Below are 13,405 nucleotides of genomic sequence, written 5' to 3'. Positions count from 1 at the left end.
GTCCAGTCGGCACAGCTTTATTATTTAAGAATATATTATCAATTAAGGATGCTTGCAATCTTACAAATTGAAGCATTGTAGATTTTGAGAAGATCTTTATATATTTCTCCTCTATATTTCTAACTTAAACTTTGAACTCCTTCTGTGGCATCAGTATAAGATCGAGGGTCACGGCTTTTATAACTAAAATCAACACTATTTTTATGCCTACACAGCTAATTGTGCCACATACGTTTCACACATGTTTGAACTTAACACACGTACAACATACGTTAAACATATGTTACACACATGTGAAGTCAAACCGTACGTTAAACATATGTTGAGAAACGCATGGTTAACATACGTGTGATAACATACGTTCAATATCACATATGTTTAACATACGTTAGATTTTACATATGTTAAACATATGTAAATCACATGTTTTACATATGTAGATCTCAACCACATGTTACACATATGTTAATAAATACATGGTTAACATGAGTTCTAAAAACCATGTTACACGTGCGTTAATAATATATATGTTTTACATATGTGTGAACTGAAGGCATGCATTTGAATAATTTTACATTAAAATTCTCTGCATGCGCGGATCTAATGGGCGGGGGGGAGGGGTCGGAGGGATCCCCCCCCCACCCCCGGAAAATGGAAGTTAATGAAATTTACACAGTAAAATTATCGCAAATATGCCTCGGACCCCCCCCCCCCCGGGAAACACAATTATCCTTCGGACCCCCTCCCCCGCCCCCCGGATTCGCACATGATCTGCATGTACATGTCTGATGTTGCTTTATCACTCATGTCTCTGAAATGAATGCATGTGAACATGTGTGAAGAAAAGCCTTGCTACTGTGCGTGTTTATTGGTTTAAACTATGCATTAATAAAGTTGTTTCATTAACAGAAGCCACGTGTCTTCTTAAAATTAATTCGATAACAAATCCGGAATTCATACGAAATCGGTTTTAGTTTTGTCGATGACAAATATACGTCACATTTTTACGTCACGGAGGCAGAAGATCACTGCAGGATGGATTTAGCAGAGGTAATGATTGTCAAGCATTCGTTTTCATTTACTTGCATTTGAAAATTATATCGTAGAATTACCGATGTCAAAAGAGTAAACATGTAGCACGGAGCTGTGACTGTGTTCTCCGGGAAAATTCGGGTTGAATTAATGACGATAAAAATTATGTTTCCCAGAGAGCTACAACTAAGCAGCTATTTGGTTTAGTTAATATAGAAGAACCAATACTTATTAAAACCCATAAAATATATGTCGATCTTGGATAAGACGAATTTGAAAACTGAAATATTTGAAAGTAGAGAAAAACTAGAGCAAAGCCTATGCAAAGTAACGAGTAGGTCTTCCATTGCAACTAAGTGAAATGATTATTGAATTGCCTTTATTAAGTTGTATTCTTATTGCATGGTAATTGAAATTTTTGAAAAAGGCATGCATTGGCTGCTTGACATATCCCTGGAAGAGGACACCAACTAGCTAACACAGTCAATGACAGATGTCTCTTTGAATTGATAAAATCATAATGTAAGTACACATACCATTGCATTTCACAATTCAAACATTTTTTAAGGGTCATCAATACCGCTGGGAAATTGTTTTCCATATAAATCCAACCTAATAAATAACTCAAAGGTATGGATTTCTATGACATAGTTCATAGAAGTCACTGGGTGTTCAGGATCATTAATGATAATCTGTTGCATGACATCTACATGTACATTTGTATTTCTTAGTAAGTAAGTGTAAAATTTTAATATATCTAATTATCTAATGCATGTATTATATTTTCTAGCAAATGGATATAATACAGAAGTTTCAAAGATCTGTTTTGATGTAGCCTGAAGATTTTGTAATGAATGATCCAAAAGTTCTTCGCGGAGTTCAAAGACAGTTGCAATGTGGTTGACAGATTAAGGTAATTCAATTTAGATAAGGATTAATACAGGCATGTATCCAGTTACCCCCTATTTATTTTTTTTGTTGCAGCAAAGATTTTTCTTAAATTTTCATATAAAAAGTGAATTATCAAGGAGTTGCCCCCCCTCCCCCCCCAATGCATGCACACACACTTTTCTGGGGACTATGTGAAACTATGTGTAAGTGTACTTTAGAATATCATTTCACCCAAATGATTCTAGCTTATTTGCATAAAAAAATATTTACCTGTATACGTTGTTTTCCACTTACATGTATAATTATATTTTGTATCGTGTATTTAAAAACTCTAATGATTGTATGTACTTAAGTTTGTATTAATATTTTAGAAAGAAGTTCAAACAAGCATTGTCATGGGAAAACATGAAAAAGGAAGAAGTTGGAGGTGGACAAAAATCAGGATGAATATACTAGAGGTATAAATTATTTTGTCAAATTAATAATTGTGATTGACCTTCTATTTTGCCTCTCTCTCTCCCCCCCCTCTCTCTCTCTCTCTCTCTCTCTCTCTCTCTCTCTGAGAGCTTGCAAATAAAAGAAAAAATTATTAACAATTGTAAACTTTCTTCATGTTGTATTTGCAATAAAATCTAAATGGATCCTGTTATTCTTTAACAATATTGTTGAATAAAAATGCAACCGAGGCATTTGCAAATTTTACTTTATCATAAAATGAAATTTAATGTAAAATTCTTTGTTTTTTTTCCAGAAACTATTAAAGCACAGAAGATTGACAACAATATAAATCTAAATGTAATCATTCAAGGAATTAAATTCATTTTTAATCTTGAAACTGTCTTTTTTCTGTTACTCTAGTTTTAGATTAACAAGAAGCTGGAAATGCAAAATGAATGTTTCCAAAGATCCACTGAAGTAACTGAGTAATCAATTGAAGTGATTCAAGCAGCAAGATGAAGTATATCAAGAATGAACTGAAAAATTAAACATATTCAAGTAATTCAATTTTAAGCAATTTACATGTGATACGTATGTAATTCATGTAAAAAACGTACGTTGGATCCACATACGTAAAACGTATGGAATATATCACGTATGTCTAACACACGTGTTACATACGTTTCACATATGTTCATTAACGTACGTTAAACACAAGTGGTACTTAAATCACGTTAAACGTACGTGAGGTGTCATACGTATTACACATGTTTAACGTATGTGGCACATTTTAACAATCTAACAAAGTGAATCATTGAAGTTCTCAAGAAGAATTTTTGTGACATTTTCCATATATACTTCTACGTTTATCTTTGAGCCCGTCGCGGGTCCAGGGGTCTCTATTTTTAAATAAATTGAATCTATATTATTGTATGTTGCATGCATGGTAGTCTCACAAATTGTTGCATTGTAGTTCTCGAGAAGAATATTTAAACATTTTCCCTAATTACATCAATATAAACTTTTTACCCCCTCTTGGGGCCCCAGCATTAGTCAATGGGTCACGATTTTACCAATTTAGAATCTACAATAATCACATATGCTTGCATAGTAGTCCTACAAACTGTTACACTGTAGTTCATGATATCAAAAATGTTCCCTAATATTTCTATGTTAACTATGAACCCTTTATGTTGCAGTTCTTTAAAAGAAGATTTCTGAAATTTTCCCTATATACTTTTATGTTAAACTTTGAACCCCTTCTTGGGTCCAAGTGTTGGTCCTGGGGTCCGGGGTTTAAAATTTAGAATTTTCACTATTTGAGGATCCTTGCGAAGTAATCGAAGAAGATTTTTAAAAATGTTTCCTTTACGCCGGTATGTATATCTATGTTAAACATTGACGTTCTCTTGTTGCCCCAGTATAAGCCTGGGGGTCACGATTTTTACAATTTAGAATCTACAATAGCCAAACATGTGTGCACAGTAATATCCCAAAGTGTCGTATTGTAAATGTAGCTCTTGAAAAATCTTTTATAATATTTTCCTGTATAATTTAAACTTTGATTCTTTCTGGGCCCAAGTTGTGTTCCGGGGTTCACGATTTTTACAATTTTGAGTCTTCATTATATACAAGCTTTTGCGGAAATATTGTCATTTCTGGTACAGTGGTTCTTGAGAAGAAGATTTTAAAAATGCATCCCTCTTGAACTTTCAGCTCAATTTGAGCTAAAATCCAAACAGCATATACATTTTTGTTAAATCTTCCACTATACATATTTATCACACAGTAAGCAATGTTTTCTAAAATCTTTTGAGTTTCATTTTTTTGTGAATAAAATTAGCGACATGAGCTTTTTGTCCTATTGTTTGCTTACTTCAAAAACAACATTATGCATTTTTGGGCACCAATACAATGCGAATGAATTTCCATGAACTGATTTACAAACCATTGGTATTCGTGTAGACATCGGCGAAATGGAGGATTAATTTTATAACGCTTGATTTAAATTTCAATGCACTGTAGTAGATTTTTGAATACTAGACAGACATATTAATGAAAGAGAGAATGCAAGTCTTTACTACACATTATTCATAATGGCAAATCAAAACAGACCGCTTTTAGTCATTCAATACTTTGATATTGTTCAAGTCAACGTCTAAATTTTTAACGCAATGTTGATTACATACTGACCCCTTTTTAACGCAACACGTCAAAATGATACCGAATTCTTTAAATTGATCCTAAGAAATATTTAAAATTATGAATTGAAAATCAGGAGTAGCAGTTTGTTTTGCTTTTTTGGGATCCCCAATACGTATCAATGCATCTGTTGTTTTGTTATTACACCATTCTACTGTCAATATAGTATCACTTTTGATTTGATGTATTAATTCGACATTCAAATCATGCTTAACAGACGTATTTTTATGTTTTTGCGTACTGAGTGATGTTATTAGCTATAAACATCTTGGTTCAACAATCAAATTTGAATGCAAAACACAAATTTAAAAGTTTTCTTATACCCAAGATTTAGACAGTCAGCTCCTGTTCCAACGTTTTGTGGAATTGCAAGATGCCAAATTTATTGATGCATGACAGATTTCAAAAATTGATTTTAAAAAACCCGTTATGAAACAATAACGTGTTTGGTGCCACAAGGTTTTAAAAACAGAGCTTATCTTTCTCTGGTAGTGCTTTGGAATGTGTAGGTTATAAAATTTTACAATTGTTTTTTAATATAAAGTCAGTTTACGACCAGATTAGCTAATCTAAGGCAATGATTAGTTAAGAGGGACTGCAAAACGAATATTTTAATGATCAAACGCGCAAAGCTATTTCAACCTTTTTCTACTAACTATATATTTTTATTTTAACAGTGCGTTTTTATTTTCGGGGATTTTTTTTAACAAACCTTAAGTTTGTCAAATAACAGTAAGCTGCCTTAATTCAAATCTAGTTCTATGAAGATGACTTTACAAAAAATCTCGTTGAAAATCGGTTTAAAAGAAAGATTAAACGAAGATTTCATCTTCTACTTAAGTGTAAATGTAAGGTAAAAAACAAATGGGTTAAAGTTAAATTTTAATGGGTTTTAAACCTTTTAATCTACGGTTTATATATATTTATATATTTGTACTCTTTTATTAAAAAAATCCAAGCCAACAAATGAAACAAGAATATTAAGTCAGAAGACACGTTATAAAAACATTCCAATTGGGTTGTAATTCTTTTGATTAAAATAAATGATTCTTTATATTCTGAAATTTAAATATCATAAAAATATATTACGCATATCCAGTATCTGGGTAATGCTGCTTGGAAAAGTAACCGAAGCATGAGAGCACTGCTTTTCGGAACACACTTTGGCATAATAAACTCCAATTTTCAATGTAGTCTATAAAGATAACAAATATGATAAAAGGTATGGAATTGGCCCCAAATAAAGCCCCCCCCCCCCAAAAAAAAAAAAAAAAAATTAAAAAATTGCATACTTACAAAACAAAGTTCAGGCTCTTATAAACACAACTATATTTGTATCATATTTGTATTTTCTATTTAGTTATTTTAACGTGTCTGCTAAATCAAGTATACCGCCAAATATCATGCATTGATGTATTGATAAGAATCTAGAAATACTCTAATTCAAATCCAGGCCAATCTGTTAACAAAAGAATTTCGGCCAAATATCGTACCCGCTATATACAATACGTTTGCAGTAGGTTAAAACATGCATATTGTAATAAAGCATATGCAGCTGTGAAATGTATTCTTTTTATTAAAATTTCTTTAAGGATAACGATGTTGAAATTACAAAACTAATGTTTAAATATATCTTGTTTATATTTAAGTCAATAAATAAGCCAATTATTATAATATCCGAACAAAAATATTTTCGTGTTTTGTGATTCTAGATTTACTAATATACCTCTCTTTATTATATATACTTTTGCGTCTGTATTGTATCCCTTCGCTAGAATGACAAAAGTTCATAAATTCTGTTTCGAAGCACCATTCATAGCTATTGCTTTTATTTACAACAAAAAAATAAAAATAAAAGTATTTGAGGATTTTGCATTAATGGTGCCTAATGATAATGTCAAATCCTTGTGTTTTGAGAGACGAAAGAATGGACAAATAATGTCAATTTTTCCAATTTCAAATCCCCTTATGAATCGTGTTTTGTTTGTGTCAATTTCTTCTGCGATCAACAGGAAACATATAAAAAAAGTATAAAAAAGTCATATATCGATTTCAACTTTGAGCAATAAATAATAAAATGATTTCAATTGATGAGAAAGAAATACACATTACAGAAAGGCACTATAATCATGCTTTAAGGTAGCTCCATACTCGTAAAATTCTCTGAGGAAAGTTGAAAAACCGAACTGATTTCGACTTAATAGACTTAAATGTCATCAATTGTTAGAAAAAATATACATGTTATCACACTTTTTAAGATGCTAGATAAACATTAACTAAAGCATATTTTAGCATTAGAAAAATGTATTTTTTTTTGTTAAAAGTAAAATCTTGTGGGCAGAAATTTGTTTTTCTTGTTTAATTTTAATGTCAACTTTATCAGAAAACTGAAATTACAAAAATATTTTAAAATTAATCGTTGGGATAAGAACAACTATAGCATTTAGACATAGTCTGACAAAGTCAGAAAAAGAGTTATTTCCCCTTTGCATAGATAAAATATATAAAAATTTGGAAATTTAGTATAAAATTAAGTGCGAAAATATCTTAAACCTACCAATAATTCTAATTACATCCATGTGATAATATTCACATAAAATAAATAAAACTATCCTGCACAATTTTCAAAGAATTCAAAGTTTTACCAAAAAGTGTGACATCACAGAACACTGGATCTACTTTAAGTCGTAGAAAGGTTTACTTTCTTCTTATGTGTGAAATACAGATCTAGTCGTCTAAAGTAATAGGATTGACTATATATATATATATATATATATATATATATATATATATATATATATATATATATATATATATAATTTATTTTAACCAAAATGACATTTTTGTCTTGAAATCATTTGCGAAGCGTTGTTGACACATGTCTAAGAATTATTACATGTTATAATTCAGTTCATACTGAGACGCCTTGTTGTATTTAGAACCATGGTAAAAAAAATACTCTTAACTGACTTTACTATCTTTTTATAGTAGCTGAACAAATAAACAAATAGTTTTTGACAAGGGTTTAATATACTAAATTTCTCATCAAAAGTTTTTTTTTTATTTTTTCGTTAGCAGTTTATTTTGTTTGTTTGATGTACTTTTAGACAATTTTTCTTCGCAACAATATACATCATCCATATATTTTATTCTTTCTTACTTACCTCGGTAAGTATCGATACATCAAATTTATAATATCTAACTTGATGTATGATAAGCCATCCATGCGTTGCCATGGCAGCTACCCAGAAGCCTAAGCCAAGTCCGATAAACAACAACGTCAGAATTTCACCAGCTTTTTTAACCATTGTTGTAATCTCCTAAAAAAAACTACAATGAAAAAATTAAATTTAATAAAGAGTTTTAAACTGATAATTTAACAATGAGTTTGTTTTATTTTTTAAAAATGTAGACTCAGAAGTACAGGAATTGTGGTTTTAATGCTTTTTATGAGTATGAAATTTTGTGGATCTACAGTCCCTGAATCGTTCTACTTTCTACTTGAGTGAACGGTGAGCACACTCTTAGCGTACGTGACCACACTCTGAGCGAACTGTGAACACAATAAGCGCACGCTAAACGGAATGTGGTGAACGTTTATGAATGGTGAACGATGAGCAAACGCAGAGCGCAAACGGAGCGCAAAGTGAACGATGAACGCACGGTGAACGATATGTGTATGTTTTGTGAATGCAAGATGAACGATTAATTCGAAGTACTTTTGGGGTTATCCTTACATTGTTATTCGTCGTTAATCAGGAAAAAATAGCTAATAAGCTGCATGTACAGTGCTGCTATCGTGAAAGTTGACATAACAATCCTATCCTATACAGTATCCTGCACAAAATATCGGTCCTATTCTTTCTTATACCATACCGTTTATGTTTAGGAATTATAACCGTGAAATAAAAGCAAATTTAAGACAATAATACTATTATCAACGAATAATCTAGTAATGTAATTATAATAACAATGTCTAATTGATACATAAAACCGGAAATCTTTAGACTGAGGTAACTTAAATACCTGTGCATCGGAAATATTAAATCGTTCGCGGAGTACACGTATTCACAATTACGTAAATAAACAAGTAAGAGAACATTTTTGTTTTCATTAGATATGTATATTATAACAAATAAAGCAAATAAAGATCTTTTATTTATTGTTTCATAAAACATTTATATTACTTTCCCCCCTAAATCATATAGTAATCATATGAGTTTAAGTAATCAGCAGATTCTTTAGACGAAATAATTATTTATTAACACGATTCGGGAAATTATAATTTATATAATTATCACTTTAAAAACATGCCATTTATTGATAAATCGTTTGAATTTATTAACAATCTATAAATTTACAGACATTTTGTAGTTTGCTTACATTTCTCAAATTGCTCTGTTCAGTTTATTGTCGAGCATGGATCCGTAAGTGATCGGACATCGAAGGAATTATATGAATTATGAAAAGAACACAAATACAAGGCCCGTTTCTTATTTATAATTTTGTCTATATTATATGTGTCGATTCGTTTGTTGATTGAGTTCGGCTCTCTTTAAATGACTAAAGTCTTAAAATGAATCAATAAATATTATTTGTGTAGTAATTTATCGCTGTATTGTGTGCCCTTAAATTTTCACAGTAACCGCATACTTACGCCATTTTCGGATCGACAAAAATAATGCTTGGGAGGGTGACAGTTGAAATTAACACCCCGAGAAAATCATAGTCAAGTAATGTCTTAATTTTAAAGAAAATGTTTTTGCTTTTTATTTTTATTATTAATAATATCATATATATCAAACGAATATTCAATGATTTAAGGAAACATACAACCGTATTAATTATTGAAGTCATAAAAGACGGACCTGCTAAGGAATGGGTTTATAAATTATACGGATTAATATTTTATTAAAATGTTGTTTTATATGTTCCTTCCACTTTTACGCACGGGTTTTTTTTTTCTCATTTTGCAGTGATTTGCAAAGACCGATCCTTTCATTTTGGAGTTCCGAATGAAAATGAATGAAAACGGACTAAAGGATAAGTGGACGCTGAACGAACGGTAAAAGCAAGGTGAACGCTTTGTAAATGCAAAGTGAGCGCACGGTAAGCGCATTGTTAACGGTGTGCGCGAACAGAGCGGAGCAGATAGCGCAAGTGAACGCACGGTAAGCGCACTGTAAGCGTACGGTGAACGCACGAAAAATTGGGAAAGTAGAACGTTTCGGGGACTGCTATTAAATTGATACTTTCAAGGATACATACATTTATGGCCAATGATATATTTAATAGCATATAATTTTAGATATTCTACTTCATTATCAAAGAATACTTCAAATCGTGGATAACATCAACAGCGAAATCAATAAAAATTGAATTTCAACGAATATCAATTTGATTTAGTATTGTTTATTATTTTCTTTTTGACCATCTGCATAACGCGGTCATGGTTTAACATAAAATTTTAAGGTCAACAAAATAGATGTTTTTGATTAGAATGAAGTGACAAAAGCTATACAGATAGCTTGTGACTAGAACAAAATGTTTTTTCTAACCTTTTAAGTGACTTTTTTTCCCTTTGCAGAGGCAAAGGGTAAAAAAAATGTTTTTAGTTCATCACTAAATGTTACCAAAGTTATTTACATCTACAAGCCATATCCTGTTAGCAATTTAATGATAAAGCGATAGACGTTTGTTAGTTATGTAATGACAATATATGAATGACCTGGAATCGATTTTAGATGAAAAACTGCATGAAATATAATCTGCAACATTCAATTTGAAAATACAGTAGTTTAAAAATGCTATTTACAAACAAATTGGCAATGTGTTAATTGTTTACACAAGTTTGAGAAAAACAAATACACGAATAGGGGTACTCATTTATTACGGTAGTCCCACAAATTTTTAAAGATACCTGACATTAGATTATGAAAAATAAAAACATTTAAACACATGTGATAAATTTTAGGCAGTATATAAAAAGGCATTGATGTGTATATAAACCTAATATCGTTTGTTTACAGCTTAATAAAATTTATTTGCTACGTGGATACTTATAAACTCGAAATTGTCCCAAAAGTTGTTGCACACGATAGTGATTGTGGGAAAATATTTTTTACAGAGATTGGACTGGTTTACGGACATTTTGGAAATTGGCGAGTCAAAAACAATGCTAGTTTAGATATTTTTATTGAAATATCAACATGTTATTTCCCGATATCTTTCAAAAAAAATATTAATGAATAAAAGAAAGATGGTAACCAATTACAGAATTCCTATTCAGTTAATCGGTGAGTTTGTTCCTCCCAGTGAACAGCTTACTGGTATGAAGATAAACACAATTTCGGTCATTATTATTCTAAAGGCCATAAAGGGCATAATAGGAATATTCTGTAAATCAAAGTATGACATGATTTTTTTTATTATAAAATAAATAAAGAAGAGTGTATAACAACAAGCAAACAGTAGTGAAATTCTATCCCTGCACGCAACGTCGTGGTCAGTCCAACTTAAGCTGAATAAGTCAACAATGGTCGATTAAAGTTTTCAAACATAAATTCTTGATTGTCAGTTTAAAATAATTATTTTGTAACCGGTGTTGTATAGCAGTTTTTCCCCCATAGTAGCTTTCCCCCCCGGAAAACCTACTATATAGTAAACTTTCCCCCCGGGGGGAAATAGTAGCTTTTCCCCCATAGTAGGGTTTCTCCCTCACGTTTTTGGTTCAGATTTTATAAAAAATATTTATGGAAATCCAGTAAGGATTAAAACCAATATGTTTCTACACTCCCAGGTTACATACATGTATATCTGCATTCATCTGTACAGGTTAAGTTTCGTTTTGCCGATTTATTATTTTTATAGACAATGCTGAAAGTGGAACACGTGTGTAATGGAATTACACATAGAACTTAATTTAGGTAATTTATTCTGTGTTCTGAAATTGTATCAAACGAGAATGTTTTAAGAATTTCTTGATAAATCTATCAGACTGTTTGTCTGTTTGTGAAAATTTTATCCAGGCTAAACCTCTGTTTTGGAGAAATTTTGTTTTCAATGTTCCCGAGACCGATTTTTAAAATCCTATTATAATAATTACAGTGCATATTCTTTAGGGTCCAATGTCTCATAAACCAGAGATGACCATATCACCATATTTTTATAGTGGCAGTGGTTTACCACTTGAAGATGACTCTGAAAATTTCAGCTCTCAGGGTAGGCCTGGGGCCCTTGATATTTCAGGGCCCGATGATTAAAACCCCATTATAATGATTGAATAGTGTTCTATAAGTGGGGACCCGAATCTCAAATTCTAGAGATGACCAATTAACCATATTTTCACAGTCATAGTGGTATACCAATAGTAGATGACACCGAAAATTTAAGCCCCCCTGCAGGGTAGGAGCCTTTGTTGTTTTCGAGCCCGATGTTTGAAATCCAATTACATGTACATGTATAAAGAATATGTATTTTTTGGGCCCCATATCTCAAAAACTATAGATGACCACATGAACATATTTTTACAGTCATTTAAAAGTAAAAACATCATTTAGAAATACACAATCACTCATATATTTCTTTATCAAAATGATTGAAAATTACGTTTAATTCTGCTGCTTTTTTTTTTAAATTTACGAACAAAATTTTTTAAAAAGGTACGCGGGTAAAATTCATTATTCTTCAAAACATTTAATCAATTCATAAGATGACTAATGATATAATAAATAATTAGATAAATAAATCAATGAACTTTTATTCATAAAAGGAGAAACCGAAAATCAAAAATAAGTAACCAACCTAAGCGCATATACGACTTTTTTACTTGAACATTGAACATTGATTAGAAGAACAAGCTTATATTTAAAAAAAAAAGTCAGCTCATCACAATATATGTGTTGGTTGTTTTTGTTTTTTTTTTTAATTACCCTATTTTAATTGTTCGAAGAAATAATATGGTACACGAGTAAATCTTTATTGCAAAAATATGAAATAAATAGTATAAATTTTTTAGGTAATTGAATCGTATATCTTGATTTATATAGCATCGTTTTCAAAATTGTATATTTATAAATCACGTTGCAAACTTAAAGGAAAAAATTAGCAAATAGTGAGTGACAATATAAACATAAAGTTAATTCAGGCTCCATTTCACATTTTCCAAAGTAACCAGCAAAGATACCGACATTGTTCTGGTTGTGAAGACATTTCATTGTTTTTTAAAATGTTAACATCATAATATCTCGTGTTTCGTAGTAAAGTGCTTAAAATTATGAATATGCGTAACTTTAAAACGAAATGGTAAACACTAACTTTACACATGCTTTTAATACATAATTAAAATACCCCTTAACCATGATTTAGAACCCCATCAATCAAAGTAAAACTAAAACATTTCAGTTTCTCGTCATATCATTGCATCCTGTCTCCCGTTTGATATTTAGAAGAAAAAATATATAATTGTTTTTAAGATCGTCAATTCTAACGGTATTAATTTAAAATTGATAGCCTTTTGGACGAAGGGAGTAATACATTTCTACTTTTTATTCCATTCCTCTACAAAATTAAGTCAAGATTGGTCAGTTAGTTCCCTGGGAGAAGCTTACACATTGATGGTAATACATTGGAAAATTAAATTTCCAAACCGGCGTATTTTCACTCAAATGTGTTCTCACGTATTCATAACGTCGAAGTAAAAACTGTAGATAAGCATCGATTAGATGAAAAAGATTCGAGGTATTCCAAATCCGTGTAAAAGGTGTTCCAAAAAGGGGTGAGAACAGGTGAAATAAACGATATTTACACATGCATGTTATGAAGGCGCATGCCTTAGTTTATA

At 31.0% G+C, this 13,405-nt stretch overlaps 1 long non-coding RNA gene across 1 annotated transcript; it reads left to right on the top strand.

The window, feature by feature from the left end:
- The first annotated feature begins 1,026 nt into the window (after positions 1-1,026).
- Positions 1,027-1,921, top strand: LOC128163817 (uncharacterized). The gene is made up of 3 exons (XR_008240865.1): positions 1,027-1,050; positions 1,460-1,554; positions 1,823-1,921. It is a non-coding gene; the product is annotated as an uncharacterized LOC128163817 (long non-coding RNA).
- The last annotated feature ends 11,484 nt before the right edge of the window (positions 1,922-13,405 follow it).

Source organism: Crassostrea angulata, chromosome 9 (genome assembly GCF_025612915.1).
Source record: "Crassostrea angulata isolate pt1a10 chromosome 9, ASM2561291v2, whole genome shotgun sequence".
Taxonomy (NCBI): domain Eukaryota; kingdom Metazoa; phylum Mollusca; class Bivalvia; order Ostreida; family Ostreidae; genus Magallana; species Magallana angulata.
Note: the sequence above shows the minus strand (reverse complement) of the source record. Positions and strands in the feature narration are given on the sequence as shown.